Source organism: Amblyomma americanum, chromosome 2 (genome assembly GCF_052857255.1).
Source record: "Amblyomma americanum isolate KBUSLIRL-KWMA chromosome 2, ASM5285725v1, whole genome shotgun sequence".
NCBI lineage: Eukaryota > Metazoa > Arthropoda > Arachnida > Ixodida > Ixodidae > Amblyomma > Amblyomma americanum.
The window spans coordinates 111,326,433-111,346,885 of record NC_135498.1 but is presented as its reverse complement, the minus strand read 5'-3'; positions in this window follow the sequence as shown (position 1 = coordinate 111,346,885).

The following is a 20,453-nucleotide window of genomic DNA, read 5'->3' as shown; positions in this document are numbered from 1 at the left end:
AGACATCCTACTACCCGCTTGGAACCCCTTGCGAGAGGCATCGTTCGCAGGTCACGCAAGGCGCAATTCCTGCTGTGGAAATGTGGGCACCCAACTTCGCCCGCTGACGCAGTGCCTTTTGGCAGTATGCAACACAGCGGCGTACTTTGGGGGCCATAATATCCGCGAATGAATCCGCGACATTTAGCAGCTATATCTTTGTCGATGCGAGTCTCCAAGGTGAATTCGGTATAAATCTGTCAAAGTCATCCGTCTTGCTCTTGCCGCTGCTGACATCCAGAAGATCCCTGTTCACGGCTGTGGGGGAGGACATGGCTGGGACCGAGCTACGCTTCGGATCCCTGTCAACCTTTTGACGGGAGCTAATAAATGCTATTTCTCTTGATATCTCTGCCGGAACTGGGTTTTTAACTTACGTCGGCGTGAACAGATCAGTTTCGTGGGCCACTGTACGAGAACACTATGCTACCATCACAGCCGATCACGCCTCGTTTTAAACTTCCACACTCTCGTGCTGTGCATTGCATGTCGTCGTCCATCAACTTCCAGCTGTGCGCAAAAGTCACGAAAGGAAAGGAAACATAACTGACTTCTTGGGTCAGTGGACACCGCAATCACGCTGTGAGGTACGTGGCGTTAGTGAGAGAGAGATGTGCGCAGCTTGCGTTTGCGTTGACAACGTTTTGGCAGAAACGCGGCATTGGCGCAATAGGCCGACCCGCCGCGGTGGCTCAGTGGTTAGAGCGCTCGGCTACTGATCCGGAGTTGCCGGGTTCGAACCCGACCGCGGCGGCAGCGTTTCGATGGAGGCGAAACGCAAAGGCGCCCATGTGCTGTGCGATGTCAGTGCACGTTAAAGATTCCCACGTGGACGAAATTATTCCCGCAGCCCTCCTATACTGAACCTCTTTCTTCCTTTCTTCTTTCACTCCCTCCTTTATCCCTTGCCTTATGGCTCGGTTCAGGTGTCCGCCGATATATGAGACAGATACTGCGCCATTTCGTTTCCCCCAAAACCAATTTTCAATTTTTTGCAATAAGCCGCCGGCGTTCATTGGGTTCACTGGCGTTGGCATTGTAAACGTCGCAGACTGTTGATTTTGAGGAACGGAAAAGCGCACAACTTACTCCCTCAATCAGTAGAAACCTCAATCGCGCTTTCAGCTATGTTATATTATAATTATGACATTATAATTATAATGTAGCGATGGCGTCGACCTGGAAAAAACTGCTCACGCAAAATATTTAGTGCTAATCAATGCTAAACCTTCAGAAATTTTTTTTAATGTTTGAAGTCTGATTTGCTGAATAGAATTTTCCATACTCTGGTACTATGCCACTGACCAATGTTCCCCTTACTGCTTGCATATCTGTGCATTGAATACGCCTGTTTTGGCGTTTATATCGTTTTTCACGAATAGGCCTAACCTGAATCTGTTAAAACGTATGAAGAGCACATGGGGTGCTCTTATATCAGGTCGGAACATGGTGCTAAGAAAAGGGAGCGATGCAGAATGCCTGAATACATATGATATGCATTTACAGATAGAGCGCCATGTTCTACTGAGGCACGCTACGACAAACTCCATGTAAAGATCCTCCTTTAGGTACTCATGGTATTCCGTATCCTGCCGTACAATCACAATGCGCCCAGTTTGGTGTCGTCCTAATGCTTTAGGGCCTCCGCAGCATCAAGAAGTCCCGAATGAACTCGATGTTATTTCACGAATGCGATCACTCTTTTGCTGCTTAATGAGAGCGTTACGAATTTGCGTAATGTCCAGAAACATCTGCATAGTGATGAAGAACCACTGCATCTGTTCTATAGTCTCACAAAAATGGATGTGCGTACGGTTACAAATCTGCTTTGTCCTGGCAGGAGTCTATTGCGTATGTCTCTGGGCGCGTGTCTTTTGCATTGTGTTTGCATTATATTTAACCATTGCTGCCTTTGATGTTCCCAAAAGAGTTTGAGCCCACGGTTTTGAGACTGCACAGTACGGACTCTGGACTTCAGTGTCTGTGCAGCGAGACCTTGTGCACCGTACGTCAGGTCACTTCAAATTGAAAGGGGCCAGAACTTGAGCTCTTTCATATAAATATTGTGTGCCCTATGGCATTTTCTCATCGTTATTATAATTCTCATTGTTAATATCATGATTTATGGTTTATAGGGGTTTAACGTCCCAAAGCGACTCAGGCTACGAGGGATGCCGTAGTGAGGGGCTCCGGAAATTTCGGCCACACAAGATTTTTTAACACGCATTGACAACGCAAATTACACTTGCGTCTAGAATTTCTCCTCCATCGAAATTCGACCGCCGAGGCCGGGATCGAACCTGCGTCTTTTGGGTCAGCAGCCTAGCGCCATAACGACTGAGCCACCGTGGCGGTTTCATTGTTAATATAATGGTGGCCTTGTTGTGCGTGTTGTGGGGTTTGTTAGTACGTTATGTGGTGAAGCGGACAATGAAGGAATAAGAAAAATAAAGATGCCACGAAGTTGTTAAGACCCTGGCCTCGTATTCACAGGGCCTCTGATTCAACGTAAGCTACAATGTATACTGAGGGAAGCAGGTCTCTTTTTGGTGTCACCGAAGCTCTGTTTTATGTGCGCGTATGTGGGATAGACTTTCACTGCAGACTAGAACGGAACATTTCAGTTCCAGAGAAACCTTGGGCAATGGCTTTTGCTGAGGTAAGCTTGGTAGTGGTCACAGTGGAAGTTAATTGCCGCATGCCAGCACATTACCGCATCAGCGTTCACAGGTCGGTGGAGTGGTGCTAGAGAGATTTAGCGTAGCGGAGACATACTGGCGCAGACGTATACCGGCTTTACTTGCGGGAGCTGCGCATGCGCAGTGGGAAGCGCGCAGCCGGGTAGCACCAGTACGCGTGCGCGACAGGCGTACGTAAAACCGGTATACGTCTGCGCCAGTATGTCTCCGTTACGCTAGACCTCCCTATTGTCAATCATTTCATCGCCTTATGGCATTGAGCCATGAGAACGAACGATTCCGAGTGCTCTTGCTCTTTGGACTATTCCTCTCTTTTAGCTCTCTCGGTGCAGTGATTACACGTGGGCCTTCTACGAGGACCGCAAGTTGCACTGGCTATTGTTTCGTGTCCCCGAGCTTCAAATTATCTTAGGAAAGCAGAAAGGAAGAGAAAGTGAAGGTTTTATCTCGCCACCATGCAGATTCAGAATAAAGCGCGATGAAAGAAAGAAGAAAATAAAGGAAGCGGCAAGAGCCAGAGTGCGGTTGAAAGGAACACAACGGTGTACTTAAGGGTAGGTGACAGAATTACTGCCATGTATCAGCTGCTGCCTGGGTGGAATTCAAGCGCAACTACGCTGACGTATGGCAGAATGGATGAAAAGTGTTGATGCAATGCACGATATAAATTGAAATATATTGAAAAAAAAATTCTCATAGAAAGAAAGCGGCAGAAGATGGCGTTGGTACTGTGCTAAAGAACTTCACCGATTTTTACACTCAGGCGGTTTCCGTATTGATCGAAAGAATATTTATGCGTTCGGAGATAGAACAACAGTTGTATAGTAAGGATTAGAATCTTATATGCTGTGGGCTGGGGGCTGCAGCATTGGGCTATAAAGCCCAATGTAGCGGCACGGAGTTTCGACCACGGCAGCCGAATTTTGATAGAGGATAAATACAAAGACGCACTTAGGACTTGTCACATGAGTGCTGCACATTAAAAAGATTTAGTTGATCGATATTAACGCGGCCCGCTCCACAACATCGTCCTTCTCATCCCGCATGTGCAGCTATCGAACTGAAGTTCTAGAGCATCTAAAGCGCTCACGAACGAAGCAACGTTCAAGAACATTCCGATTTCTTAGAAGGGTCCCAGGAACCAGAATTAAAAATCAAGAGCCTGGTCTGATAAGAGCTGCGGCAGCTGTGTTATATGCTGTCCTAAGTGCGCGGACAAAAGAATAATCCAGTAATGAAGTAGGAAGGGTATATAAATACCTAGGCGTTCACATTACTTCAAATGGTGCTTGGTCTCTTCATATCGAGAAAATAATTAGTGATGCTAATCGCATGCTAGGCTACTTACGTCGCAACTTTTTAATTTTCCTTCGAATTTGAAGCTATTGCTTTATAAAACACTAATACGATCCAAACTCGAGTATTCAAATTCAACTCCTTGTATGAGACCCTAGTCATGACAACTTAATGTTTTTCAGATGGTGCAAGTAAGTCTGTACTTTTTATCCTTGATAACTACAAACGCACAGCGACTATAGCTACTATGAAGTTTATTGTCTGCCTCTCATCGCTGACGTCGCATAAAAAAGTGTTTCGCATCGCCCTGTTCTACAAGCTGCATCATCATCCCGCTCCACGTGATCACCTTACCCCCAGCCAATTTATGCACCCACCGCATTGATCATAATCACAAAGTCGGAATTGTGTCATGCAACACGAAATGCTATCGCAGTCATTTCTTCCGCGAACCTCATGTGACTGGAACTACCTTCCCGCGGAAGTTGCTGGCATTGTTAATTATGAGCAGTTCCGGTTAGCGATAGCTAACATTGTATATTCAGGTGCTATTTAAACATTCCTCTAACCAACTGTATTTTCTCTCAGTTTTTTGTATATTTACCATTCCCCCTCTGTAATGCCATTGGTCCTGAAGGGTGATGTAAATAAAATAAATAAAAATAAATAAATGGTTATATCTCCAGAGCATTGTTTGGCCTTTGACCAGCAGTAGTGTAGGAATGCCGTGTGCGTCATTCGCTTAGTTAAGAAAAAAGAAAATGACGCTCTGCAGGAATAAGAAGTCTGAAAGTAGCTCGCAATGCTTGTTTTCTGTGATAAACATGCGATAGAAAGCGATAACTCACAACACTGTAGCAACAATATCATGCCTTTTGATAGTCCGCATTTGCGAGTCCTCACACATTGCTTATCGCTTGCAAACGTCCGCTGATGCGTCGGTAAACATCGCAGGATGGATGAGAAGAGGAAAACAAAATAAAACTGCCTCACATCGTGTTTACCGTCAATATTTCGCGCGGTGCTCTCCAATTGTTGATTTTAGATTGTGGCGCTGCCTTCGAAAACAAGCTACGACAGTAGTACACCACTTCGGAAGCCGTGTACTTTAGTTCTGATTATTTCTCGCGCCACGGTGTCTGGCTCTCTTGGTCCCCGGAGAGAGAGCAGGGGCCGTATTCCGAGTTTCTGTCATGATGCAAAGCGTCATAATCTGCCGCAACGGTCGCACCTGATCGGCCGAAGCGCCGGAAGCGTATGTCGATTCGGTTGTGACTGTGAGCGGCGGCAGGATGTCACTGCGTTGCGTTTGCTGCAGGGAAACGCCCAGTGGAGCTTTTGCTCTTTTCCGACAAATCGAACTAGACCAATGCGAGAGAAGAAACGTTAATTCAGCCACAGTTTTAGATGCCCATCGCATTCCACTGTAAAGGGGTAATATCAAAGGTGCTTTATTTGCCCAATGGAATTCAAGAAATAGAAATTCAGGCTCAGGCATTCTTTTCTGAACCGTAAATGCCGCAGGTGTAGTTAAAGAAGAAAATATTCTACGCAACCACGCATGGCTTTGCAGTGACAGAAGGTGGCCGCTACAGCCGGCGATAGTCGATGGTAAATAAAAGGCAGCTAGCTTGTTCGCATATCTTGAGGATAAACGGGAACGGAGAGGAAAAGTTGTCGCATGCACTCACTCGCAGCGCGATGCGCTCTCCGTGCCGTGCAGAACCAGGACGCCATGACGACTTGCCGTCTGCATCATCGCTGAACGTAAGTTGGCGCTGTTATCGGACAGTTGAGCACATGGTAAATCGCTGTTTTCACTCCTTTTATGCAGGCACTACAAAAACCGCGGGATGCCGCTGATAGGTTTTTAATTTTTCTGCCTCCAATAAATAAAAGGAATGAGCTAAAGAAATCTTTTTGATGTGTTTCTCTTTATAGATCCTTTGGGAGACTACGCAGGCGAACTTTTCATAAGTTCGCCATGGTACGAAGCGCATGCATGCCCACACAGACGCCTGAAAACTAACTTGCGAGCAAACTCGCGAGCTCAATTCAGAGCCACACCTTAGACTTGAGAGCCACAATTCAGAGCCACATCTTAGACTTGAGAATAGCGAGTGCAAAGAAACTGGTGGCCAGTGTGCTAGCTCTACCCGGCATAGCGAGAGCACACAGCGCAGAAGAAAATTTTGCCACCCAGCAAGGGCTCTTTTCAGTCCTCTGTATGCTGCCTTCGAAAACAAGCTACGACAGTAGTACACCAGCACAGGCGCTTTGTTTTTATGTCTGTGTAAAAGCAAGCGGCTTCTTTTATTAATGCCAAAGCCTTATATGGCTCTGTTTCAAGGTCACATTCGCAGAAAAAATGTCTACAAGAAACGGCGCCATGCGACGACACGAGCCGGCGAGTCACGTGACGAAGATGAATTTATATAATTAATTAATGATAATTAGCATACACTGATTGACATGTATATCTACTGCCTATTAGTGTAATTAGGTAACACTAAGATGTGTCTTAGTGATGATATGTATGTAGTGAGATGATATGTAGATGAGATTATATGTAGTGAGATGTGTATTAGTGTATTAGTGATGAAATCATATGAATGTGATGTAATATTAGGTCACGTGACAACGATGTACTGTCACCTCATACCAGATCCCCATCCACCCTCATTTCAAGGTCTATAAGGATCCCACATTATTACACATGCGCGCATGAAGGATTACAAAGATTGCCCACAGCTCAATCCACATTAATGACATTCGGAATGTCCAGCAGGTAAACGCGCCAGTTATCATGTGTGACATACTGCAACGATCATGCAACGACACATGTCGTTGACCCTCGAGGTGATGGCGAGGATGATGATGACAGTGTGTTTTTATGAGCCCGGGGATGTAGAAATACTGCTAACAAATTAAATGTTTCCAGAATATTGTTTAAATACTGCACATTACCAGCAACTGAAATCAATTATTCTGCGGGAAAACAGGAATAATTGCAGCTAATAACTAACGATGATGATGTTGATGTTCTTGGGAGGTCAAGACCGGCCCCCGTTTTTGCCACTTCGTTCCATGTGGCGATGGTAATGGTTTCGATATGGTGGGCATTTTCTGAAGACTCGGTGATCTCGCGGGACTGTGCAGGAACGGTCGAAATTATGTCTTCGAGCACTGTGCCGACTATTGAAATCACACTGGCCAAAACAAATGGCCTGGAGTGGGCAGCGTGAATCACCCTCTCTGTCAAAAGCACCACGGCTCTCTTCTCAAAGTTCGCCGCAGTGCAATCCCCCCCCCCCCCCCCGACTCTGGACCAAAGAAAAAAAACTCCTAATTACTATACGCGTCAAAAGAGTTCTGGGTACCATTTCGTCAACCGGTCTGAGACAAACTGCTTGGGTTAATCACTTGTTTTTCTTCAAAATTGAAACAACCAATGGTACGCCGGCATCCTCGAAGTTATTTACCCGCGAGCATCGCGCGAGCATTCTGCAAAGCCGTTTAAGGTGAACGATGGGTCTCTGCAAAATAAGTTAGTTGGAGGAAAAATAACGGTGTGAGCAGTGACAAGTCGTCTGCAAAGCAGGCTGCCAACCTAGCTGGTCCCATACGAGAAAAGAATTAAAAAACGAAGCGAATGATTACAAACTTATAAACCAAAAACGCACAATAAAAACAGAAGCTAACAACAGCGTGCCCCATTAAACGCCACATTAGAAAGTTTGAAACATCGACTCAGCAGTACAGCGCCAGCACGTCATGAGCTCTATTCACACATCTTCATTAAGAAAAAGCAAAAGGAATCAGCTAACACCCCATCATACACTCATTATAGTTGTGAATATTTTGCTGCTATAACACCGCTATGCTGGCAGGTTCGGCCCATGCTGCGGTGTTTCGGCATAATATGCGAATTTCCGAGAAGGAACAAGGAACAGGAGTCCAAAGGGAGGTTATTTGAAAGGATATAAAAGTGAAATTATATTTGCATCTGCTTGTATTACGGAACGGGAATATACAAATGTATACTGTGAGATTCGAAAGGGGAAGACACCGATCAAAAGCTTCGACGGTGTTATACAGGTTTTTATAGCTTCGTTATTTTTTCGACAAATCAGCATGTGTCCTTGTTAGGATAACCACCCGAATCACACTCTCTAGCCTTTGCTGACTGCTTCAGTTTCTGTTAAGTCACCGTGTAATGTACGTACATATATTAGTGTACGCAGAGAAAAAGAATGAAAAATAATGTTGCCCAACCCGCACCGCCTAAGCCACAATGTACAGAAGGATCCCTTTACTCGACCGCAAGGCAAGAGCCCTGACGTCAGCGCCGGCAACGAGCATGAACACGAAGCAGTTTTTCTTTGGGCCATCCGCGCTGCGACGAATTTGTAGCGTGCCTATTGGACTGAAGTTATTTGAGGCATCAGACAAAGCTACCGCGGGTCAACGTGAGTTACGTGCCCAAAGGAGTTTTAGCCGACCGGCAGGCAGCTACGGCTGCTACGTCAGGGGGGAAGGGGGAGAGAAAGTGGCGTGCCGTCACAGCAGCACTGCTTCCAGGAAGACCAGAAGTGTACGTCTTCCTGCAGGCTTGGGCTGAACGGACATTATGGCGTAGCACGAAAAGTTAAGAGCGGACTGCGGCATCCGGTTGCCCAAACAGGGGAGCCGAACGGAAGCGTCATTGCATGAACACTGCGGTGGTGCGCTCCAACTCCCCCTTGGAAGCGGCACTCGTCGACGTAAGCCGTGGCAACTGCAAAAGTCTCAACCTCAAAATTTCGACCTCACTGAATGACGACCTCACTCAACCTCAAACTCACACGTGAGGTTGAGGTCTGATTTGCTGACCTCACTCCGAAAATTTCGAGCCGTCGCCGACCTCACCTCAACCTCACCTCACGATGTGAGGTTGAGGTCATTTTGAGGCTGAGGTCAACCTCATGAGGTTGCCCGCCTCTGACTCAAAGGCACCCTGAAGAACACTCCATTCGTCTTTTGTTCTCAGTGAAAATTGATGCCATGGGCCTTTCTGGCTGTATTAAAGTTTTCCTTGGTTGCTTAAAAACAGCGCTACCAGAGACGAGACTCGTAAGACAAGAGGACACACACTGCATTGATGTGGCTCTAGTTGGCGACTTTGAGGGCGAAACTCTGGCGCAGGCAGCGCCTATTCAGCATTGCTCATTTGTTTTTCAGCTCAATGCATGTGGCAATTGGAGGGTTGTGCGACATCAGTGCCTCTCACAGTTGTTAAAGTAAAAATTTGCAAATGGTAAAAAAAATAATCCTGTATAAATCGCAACCGCATTATAAGAGTGCCCAGTTGTAGTAGTGATAGTCCCAGAAGTTTGTGTGCAGTGCACTGTTCGTGCTCAACCCATCACGGGATATCTGAGAAGAATGACTGCAGGCACATGACGGATCGAGCACAACAAGCACCCTTGCGCTACTCTGTCATTTTGTCTTTGCAGCGCTGTTGCTGAAGTAATAAACATGAAATTTAGCGCTCTGGACAAAGTCGATAAAGAATGTACAGATTCAGCAACAAAGAAAAGCAAAGCCGCGAAATTCAATTAAAGAGCAGCTTGTGCATCCATACGCGCTCCAGAGGCCGGAGAACATGGAGTGGTCGCCGTCACTAGACGCTGCGAAAGGTTGATGCGCCTCGTGCCGGCAAAATTAGAATGCAACAGCCACATTGCTTGCGAGGCCGACTACGCGTGGAAGATAAACGTGAGACTCTGAATACTGTATATCAGTGGCTAAATCCAAGTGACGCAGTGTTGGCTGCCAACGTGAATTGCTGGCGGCTCCAAAGTTGAAACGATAATCTTAAAAAAGACGACCTTACGCGTGGAGCTCCATCGAGAACGTGAAATTCTGCGAATGGCAGCGGTGATACACGCGAAAAAAGCCTCATCACGGTGAAATGACAAATAAAAATATGATTTGGCAAAGCTCTCTCGATGCAACCTCTTTTTTTGTACGGCGTTCGTAGAAATTCATTGCTGCAAGTCCAGAAGCTGTGTGCTTGATTACGCTTAATTTTTGTTTAATTTTCCTGACCTGTCGAAATAACACACACAAAAAAACTACCTGGTGTGTGGTCACGGGCTTCAGAAAAATAAGATTAGGGCCCGAGTTTCAACTGAGGAAAAAAACATTCAGTTTTTATCCATTACATTCCGAACCCCCGCGTTCAAAGCAGCTTAGTGACGAATGGCAGCACTTTAACTGAAATCGGATGCACAATTTTACGACTGATCCCTGGGCTCGTGTTTGCAGTTGCAAATTACCAGACCTTGAATTTTTACACTTCCGGGATACTCAGGTTGCAGTGCGGTTGATGAAGTAACGCCGATCTGAATTCAGCAGACTAAACTCTTCCAGGCAGGACTGTACCACAAACAGAATTTTTTATCATATTAGGCGGGAAAAAAAGCAGGGAGGTGACGAACGTTTCGTTTTTGTTTTTGGGACAACCGAAAACCGGAGAAATCGTGCTATGGTGCTATGCAGAAAGAGCTGTCAAACATTATTCAATGAGATTGGATGTATCGGCTCACAAGTGACTCAGAGCGGCGATAGAACGGCGCACCATTAAAGGTTCTGATAGCCTAGTGGTGTACGCGTTTTGGGTCACTAATAATGCGATGTTGGTCCATGTTGATAACTGTTGTGGTGCGCAAGGCACGCTAGGGGACAGGATGAGTCAGTTTCAGGTCCCTCTGTTTCACCACCGCTTCGATCATGACACATAAAACACGCGTAGCGTACTTCAGTTTGGGTCGCCTTACGTGATAGTGCCCAAGCACGCGCCGAGTCAGATTGGCACGACAGTACTGAACGTGTGCATACACCAACTCTCTTCGCCACCAGCCGCGGCCGGAGACCTGTCACAACCCAAGTTTTCCTGGAAACTGCTCTCCTTCTTTTCCTTTTTTTTAATACTCGGTTGACTTTGGAGAGAACTCCTAGACTCGCTCGGGGCTTAGCAGTGCGTCCCCCACCCTTATTCTCGTTTGAGGTTTCGGTATACTCTCAAACTGAGAATCCTGAGTGGACTCAGGGCGCAAATGCTTGCTCTCTTTTACTGATCCATCGCGCTCGCTGTCTGTCCAATACAAAACATGGAGCAACACACTGGTTACTGTTTGTTTTTAGCTTTCTGAAAGAAGGTTGCCGCCGCGGTTGCTCGGTGGTTATGGCACTCGGCTGCTGACACGAATGACGCGGTTTCAATCCGGGACGCGGCGGTCGAATGTCGATGGAGGCGAAATTCTAGGAGACCGTGTACTGTGCGATGACAGTGCACGTTAAAGGACCCCATGTGGTCGCAATTTCCAGAGCCCTTCTCTACGGCGTCCTCCATAGCCTTAGTCGTTTTGGGACGTTAAACCCCCTTACACCACAAACTAAGCTTCCTGAAGGCCACAAATATTTCTAACACGATTTTAACACGTTCTCTATATTATAGATTTATAGGTTATTTTGGCGCAGTATTTGTTTTGTTTGTTTACGCGCCTTTACACTACAACAACTAAGTACTTGACAGTCTTCGTCGCTTCCCTGACCTTTCGCTTGAAAAATTGCGACCGGGGCCTGAAGAGCGTAAGACCGTTGTATTTCGCCCCGGGATTGCCTTGTATCCGCCCCTGTCGACTTAATTCCCCATCCCTCATCTGGCCGACGCACTCCCAAGTCCAAGGACGCCGCCTGTGAAAAAAGCACGGTCACAGAGACAACACAGTGTAAAGCATCTCTGGCCGTGACGTCACCACCTCCTCCGCGGGTGACGAGCGCACAACGGCGTGGCTGCCCGGCACGGGCGCTGTCCTCACGACCCCCACGACCGCCTGTGTTGCGTGTTGTGATGACGGCGCCGCGGCTAACGTTAAGTTCGTTTCGGGGCCGGCACGCGGGTACCGCGTTTGCGCGGTCACAACTCGCATACCTTAGAGTGCCACTTTTGTGTGCGAAAGCCGGGGGTGTCCTGGCGAAAGGGCAGGTTATAGGATATGGCGTTGTTTCTACAAGACTGATGTTAAACACTTGTTCGTTGAGAAAACTCTGGCATGAATGGTAGTTGTGGCAGCACAATTTATTGGAGCGAACCGGACGCATAAGAGAACAAAACAGAGGACTATCGCTCGCGGCACGCGCCTACAAAAAATAAAAATAAAAGTCTCGTAGGGCCACCAGCAGCTGTCCTGTGTATTGCACCAACGATCGGGCGTGTTTCCGGCGTCACTAAATCTATATGCAAGGTAAAATGAACCGCCAGATTCACAGTTCAGGGTTTGCTGCTTGGCTTGGACTCCGGCACTCGTATGAGTTGGGGAGAAATGTTAATTTATGCGGTTGCAAATGTAATCTATGGGCAATTAGTTTCGCGCTTCATTATCAGTTCATGATGCGTAAGTCAGCCATTGAATCTGTTTTTTCAGTTTTACATACGCCTGCCGTTACAGCCGCTGTTACAGATTTTCGGGACCGCACTAGGCGCGTACCTCCCGGTTTTTGTCCCTAACCCTAGCATATTTTTTTGCGCGGTCATTATGGGGTATTGCTGCATTTCAATCATTTAGTGACTTTCCTTCCAGAAGGAGTTTGGGTGACGCTAGTGTTTCGAACAGTGCGACATGGCCTCTGGCGAGTACAATGCAGTAAACAATAAATGAAATAAATGTCACCGAATGTAATCACTCCAACCGGTTCTTGGTAAGCTTTTCACCCGCAGGCACATCGCATTCCACCTAGGTGTGGATATATCTGACAGCTGTGACCACTGCGGTTGGAAAACAATTCAACAAAATGTGGCTAATGGCAGGAAAAGTCAAGCTTGCTTACCCGTGATTACATCAGTGCAGCCAACCCACCCACTCCAAGAAAAAAAATGGGTGTGGAAGAGTAGGTTAAGGAAGGCTTTATTTTATTTTATTTATTTATTTCATGTACTCTAAGGGCCAGAGACATTACAGAGGGGAGTGACTACATAAGGAGTTACAAAAAACAACGTACAGTGCAGCAAAGTAATTGTACAAAAATGGATTACTCTAATTATACATTATTAGGTAGTGGGTTCTTGATGTGCTTGCTAATAAAATATGACACAGTTCTTTATGTGCAACAATACAGGATAGGAACAGGTAGTACGAAGAAACAAAAAATAGATTCTCTTACTTATACAATGCTGTCCAAAGCATTTCCTTACGAACGAACTTCGCGGTTAACTTGGAGCTCCTAGTTCATTGTCTGTGGACAGATGCTCATACCGTGGATTTTACAACTGAAATGAAGCAAGAAAGAGGAAAAAATTAAAAACCACAAGCGAAAACATTACATGGCTCATTAGCAACAAAAGCCGGCGGCGTTGACCAATAAAAGTGGCGCCGAAACCTCATGACGCCAGCATGGTCTAGCATACCGTCAGCAGTAGTATACCGTAGGATAGTAGTAAGTGAACTTAGGCAATGAAACGATTACATTAGACGAAGAAGTAGTAGTTACTAATAGGGATAGTTAGTGATAGTTATAGTTTTCATAAAACTTTTAGCGCTTTTTATAAAACTTGAGTGTGACATAATTCTCGGTGTGGTCTACCGCCCTCCTGGTTCTGCGATGCCGATTTTTCTTGATAAACTTGAATCAGTGATAGCAGCCTTGACATCTAAAAAAATGCAACCGCGTTGTAATTGTGGGAGACTTAAATATAGATTTTTCGGGAGAAGTTAATAATTACATTTACTATAACAGCCGTATAATATATGCAGTCTTATAACAGAGCCAAGACGTATAACCGGTAGTTGAAGAGCATTAATTGACCATGCGCTTAGTAATATCACCTGTAAAAGATGGGCTCGAGCTTGTCTAAATCCAATAGCTGATCCCATACCCAGATTTGTTTTTATTAAAATACAAGAAAAAATAGGTCCGAAAATTAATGGCTGGGAACCACAGAAAAAGATTGAATATCGATTGGCTCTGTGGGCTCCTACAGCAAACAAACTTATTAGATACCTACGACAGTGACATAGACAACGAATACACAATATTCTTCACCATTATCGAGGATGCAGTTTTGGAGAGTACCGAACGGAAGACCTCGGGTAAATATAATGCACCCATATGCCCGTGGATGACTAACGAAATCTTGGGCGTATAAAGGAGAAAGAAAAATGGCATGACAAATTGAAACGTGTTAAAACTAACACTTACCATTTAAAGCAATTTAAGCGATTAAGAAACCTTTCAGTATCTCTAGTTCAAGAAAGGAAACGACAGCACTATTAATTTCTCTTTATAACGCTTATGATAACACAAATAAAATATGGAACATCGTAACAGGCGCATTGGGGCTCCGCTCATACGAAAGCATACTGCCTGATTTTATTGATCATGCAAGATCAGATGAGTTTAATGAATATTGTGTGAATATTAGACCACAACTGGCGGCCCAACTACCACCAGTCACTGAATACATGAAGTCAATGAAGTCGGTTTGAATACTTCTGTTATTGAGGATATTACAGTGGACAAAGTAATAGCAGTAGTTAAACAGTTAAGAACCAGCAAGGCAGTAGGGAATGATCAAATTCCGGCAAATTCTGCGAATATAGACATATGAGTAGACCCACTCTTTCACCTGTTCAATCGGTCCTTTGAATGCGAAATTTATCCTTCTGAACTAAAGTTAGCAAAAGTTGTACCGATTTTTAAAGACGGAGATCGCTCCAATCCATCAAGTTATAGGCCGATATCAATTATTAGTGAAGCCAACATAGTTCTTGAATAGATTCTCTGTGCGCATATAAATAAATTCCTATCCAAATACAACATCCTGGGCCCCCACCAACACGGTTTATGACGTCATAAATGTACCTCCACCGCTGTTCATTCTCTTACACAAACGCTAAATACAGTTCTCCACAACAATAAATTTGCTGCCGTGGTGTATCTTGATATAAAAAAGGCCTTCGACACGGTAAACCACCAGATATTACTGAGCAAGATCAACAGCAATGGGTTCAGGTGTAAAATCCTGAACTTAATTCAAAGCTACCTCAGTCACCATCAACAGCATACAGTAATAAAAAAGAATTCCCTCTCCGTCTCAAACTGTTTTACCTGGCTTGCAGCAGGGTTCAGTTCTCGGGCCCGCATTCGTCTCACTTTACATAAATGATTTGCATACAATCTTAAAGTACAGTCAACCGTTATTGTATGCCATCGACACCGCTCTAGTGTTTACTGAGAGAATTTGCGTGAAATTCAAGATAAAATCTCTGCTGAGTTAGAAAATATTTTATGTAGTACACATCTGATCGACTGACCTTAAATCCTAATAAAACGAACTGCACAATTTTTCACTCCAGGAAAAAAACAATTGAATATTGAGGAACTGAACATATCATTTACGTGGAACAAAACTTCAACAAGTTGTCTCCGGCAAAAATTTAGGTATATCTTTTGATACTGACCTGCATTGGAGAACACACATTACACATCTTTTTTCGAAGCTGGCATACGGATGTTTTATTATACTTAAGGCTCGTGAATTTTTCGAGTACCCCATCCTACGCATTATTTACTTTTTTTTTTATTCAAAGTAACCTCAGTTATTGCATTGAGTCATGGGGAAACACGTTTACTACTTACTTGGAACCTGCAATCTGTCTACAAAAACGCGTATTAAGAATTATATCCTTTTCAGGGCGCTGTCAATGTAGCATGTACCTGTACAATCATCTTCATGTTCTGCCACTAAATGCGCTGTACGAATTCAAAATTGCTCAAATTATCCACAGAATCTTAGTAACTAATGATCCACTTCCCATCAATTTGTTTAAAATTCCGTTACTAAACACAAGAGCTGCCACAAACCAAAATTTTAATCTTCCTCCATGTCAGAACCTGTTCGGAAAAAGGCTCGCAGAATTTAACGGCACTCTCATTTGGAATTCTTTGCCAGTAAACATGAAACAAGCCCCTAATTTTTCTCCTGGCTTTAAGAGGTTCTTTTTTTAGAAATATTGCGAATGATAACTGACTCTTTTTGCATTTTTTTTGTAACAACTATGCATATTGAGAGTTATTGTGTTATGCATTGTATTTGCTGTTTCATTTGTTCGCGTGCTGCATTTGTTTTGTATCCTATATTATGGACCCGTTACTAGCCACTGCGTGGCTATTGGTCTATAAATGTTTGTATTTCGTAAGATAATCAATAAAGAATGAATTAATTAATTAATGAGTGAATAAGGTGAGAGGGGACGCTTCGGAATGACTAAGGACGTTATTAAATATGATGGGGGTCATTAGGGACAGTTTCAGTGATAATTGCTTGCTTTTAGGTCAAAGGCCTTAGGTTAAAGGCTTTAAGGGTAAATTCTTTCTAATTCACAGCGCGTAAGGGCTTTAAGTTCCCGCAGTAACTTTTGAAGGAGCTGCCGAAGGCTCCTCTGAGCAGGTCCCGCTAATTCGCAGCACGGTTCTATTTCACTTGTAGGTTTCTGCTCTTGTGTTCGTACGTTCTTTTAACAAGTACGTGTGCTCGTTCAAACAGTGGCTGCGCGATGCGTGCTCTCTTCCTCTGGTGTCAACGGCGAAGTATACGATTAGTAATAGCTGCACTGGAAGTTTTATGTACGACAAGTACTACAGCTAGTACTGTACTACATTGTAATAGTAAAGTACTAGAGCCAGTTACAATCTAGCAAGCCACTATTTAAAATAAATTTGCTTGGCGAAGAGCGAAGTGAACGCACATTGCGTGTTGTCAGCTTCACCGATGGCTTTCTAACTTCACCTTTTGGTCACCCCTAGCTCCTAACACATAGCCACCGCATCTTGGCGTCATGCCTTACGTTTCCCGGGCCGTTGTGTTATCGGCGCCAAAAGTTTCCGGGATACCATATCTGCAAGCGCTATGAATCAAGGCTCGTCTCAGGTAGGCATCCTGGCGTTGCAGACCGGTGTATTCAGTTTAACGGAACTTGATCAGGATGCTGGAAAACAAAAATTTCTCGGAAGTTTGACATGGCGCAAACATTTGCGCCTAACTTCCACTGATTGTGTTCCAGCTGAAAGTAAACGGTGAGCTCAGGTAGCGCACTAGTATTTGTCGATCGCGAATATATTGCAAGAAGGAGATGTTCGCTCAACATCGCACACAACATCACAGCAGGCCTGTCTGTGTGTTTGTGGCATAAAAATAGAATGATACAAGCCATAATATGGCGAGAAGCGGAATTCATATTGGTATGAGACGGAACGAAAAAATGAAACGTGTAAGCGGCCCTGATACCTCCCGTATTTCCTGTCCAGGAATGGCAATGAAATTGGCTGCTTGTTGCATAGAGGCAGCTTGGATAGTATCGCTAATCGCGATTTCCTTTTGTTCCTGTTCCCTCAATATTCAAGTTATGAAGATTGAAATAAGGTACTTCCTCATTAACATAAAGTGAGCGAGGGAATAAGGATGACAGTGGACAGAAACAAGGCTGACTGAGGACGGTATTGAATTTCACTTGAAATACCAATACGTTGCACGTAGCATGTTAGACGGCGGTAATAATATCGTGGAATCGATACATCCGGAACAACAGAGCAGGGGTACATAAACGTTCGGTGTAGTGAAAGTGTAAAGCTTTGGTGATCTGAGTCGCTGGGAAATATGTTAAATATTCCCGTCTCTTATGAGTCAAGCGCCTGGTTCAAAAAGTGTTGATGTTCTGTTTTTTTCTCTCTGTCGGCACCGTCCAGTTTGCAACAAAAGCGTAACAAATATGGCGATTAGTAGGTAATGTGCCTGTGACCCTTCGCCTTTGAGCTTTCTTCTGCGGTTTTTAGTTTCCTTTTTTTGTGCTCAGCTCTTTACAGTGCTTTTCTTTTCTTTTTGCCTAGAGTTCTCAATATCAGCCATATTTATTTATTTATTTATTTATTTATTTATTTATTTATTTATTTATTTATTTATTTATTTATTATTTATTTATACAAAATACCGCTAAGGGCCCTCAATTTGAGGGTATTACATAGAGGAGGGGGCGGTACAGGCTAGTAATGAAAAGAAAGAAATAAATAAGCCAAAAGTTTAAGAAACTACAAAGAAAAAACAGATAAAAGCATATGTATCGTTGTAATAAAAATACAAAATCGACACAACTAACACTGAAGCATAAATGGCAAGAAAAAACATTAACAGAGTAAAGTTAATACAAGTTACACAATGTCTATCCACAACAGCATGAAAATAAAACAACGAGAATCATCAATAACAGAAATAAAAGACAATAACCTAATGCACTGGTAAGTTAACAATGTGCTAAAAGATGTTACGCAGAAGTAGTGGCAGGTATTAGTTTATAAAGTTTCTCCGCATCAGTGGTGGTAGTAACATCCGAAGGGAGAGCGTTTCGGTTGCTTATAGTGTGCGGAATTAATGAACGTGCATAGTTAGATGTACGGCACGACAAGCGCTTAACTTAAACGGATGGTCGCGGCGGCCAAAAATGGAAGAAGGCAAATAATATATGGCACACGAGGGTTAACGTCGTTGTAAAACAACCACTGTTTCTTTACGGCTTTGTCTTTTCATGACCTGCTTACTGCCGGTGCTCGTTAGGATGCTTCTATTCATTTGTTTTTGCACATGCCCATGAATGCGCCAGTAGCCGTGCAGCGGTCGAGCACTGCCAGTAAACTGCGGACAGCCCCATGCGAAGGCATTACTTGGGAATTATTAGGAGCCCTTAATAACTAGGAAACTCTGGCGGAGACTGGCGTGACAGACTGACCACTGTTTTACACGAGCGCTCAAATGTAAGCGCACAAGTTGATAGGAAGGAGAAGAACGTTATAATATATCCCAGTGAACAGGCCGTGCCTTGAGTTCTAAAAGCTGAAATGTATCAGTGCTGTGGAGCGGCCCTCTCTCCTTTCAGGCCACTCTGTTGCGCGAAGAGGGGAGCTACACCAGTCGAATTCATGGTATGCTGGACTGTAACCCCCACGGCTGCGAATATGACGTCACAGTGTCATGCAAAAGAAAGCACCGAGTAAAGCAGTGCGCAGAAGACAAGACGGGAACACCACATGCACGGTTCATACATGTGTGTGGTGTTCCCGCACAATCACATCTAATTCTGAGGCAACGGTGGATATTGTAGGTTACTGTTATGAACATATTATTGGGAATGGTGCATTATCACGAAGCGTAGCGAAACCCTCCGTTTACCGTGCCATCATTTCTGTATTACTAATTTCTTTGCTGCTTTGTATGTTGTTTATTTTTATTTTTATGTAACCACTCCCCTCTGTAATGCCTCTCGCCCTGAGGGTAAACGAAATACATAAAGTTTTTCTTCTCGCGCCGAGTACTTAAGACTGACATAACAAAACAGTGGCGCGCGTTTATGGCGATAATAATGATGGAAATGTGAATTAATGTAAAGTACTGTAATGATCACACTGATTGCAATGGTATGTAATCTTCCGAAACGGGACAAAATCATGCTTTTAAACCTCGTCCTGCGCTCGCACTGAGTGGGTAAAATCGCCACAGAGGACTAATGGGGTGTGTTTTTGGCAGCAAATAGCAGAAAACTACAAGCATTTCGAGGAGGGATATGCGGGTATATCGGTTGCTATGATGATATCATACGAATGCGAAAAAATTGCTTTCATAAACAACTTGCCGTTAGAAAAATGGCCTTGTCCAGAATCTGTGGGTGTGCTTTCTCGAGTGCATTAACTCCCACATCGAACTCCCACAGACTTGTTCCTTGGTGCATGTCGCCACTCGCCTGGATATGGCGGGGAAGCCTCGCGGTAGATGGTATCAACTGCAAGCAACGATCATCGGCCCGTATGCTTATAACGTTTGCCGAGAAAAGTCTGAACGTATGATTGCATTGTGCTTCACGCCCGAAGCTAGAGGCTTGCAGGCGCGTAAACATGGTACTGACTCGGCGGCAGAAGGCTCCCCGCCGTCTTGAGCCGACTGGCTCCTATATAGAGTGTCGACGAGCTCCGCGTAGTGTCACTTAGGGGCGCTATCCGTCATGTACTCTATAACCTTAATGCGCCTTTTATTACACTTTTCACCCCTCTCTGCCCTAGGCCCCTGAGAACAGCAAACACGGGAATTGAAAAAAAAACAACAAAAAAGTAGTAGCCCCTAGCGCCGCTAAGAAACCTGTCCCGCGTAGGACGGTCGCTTTCCACGAAGCCAACCCCTTTGACCGTCGGTGTTTGTTTACTTCCATCTATTTTCATTGCCATTCTACATTTTTTTCCTCCTCGGAATTGCGGTTTCATCTGGACGAGAAACAGCGCGTCAGGGGAAGCGGCTCGGCTTTACGCGGTACGGGTGGGCGCGAGCAGACGACGCCC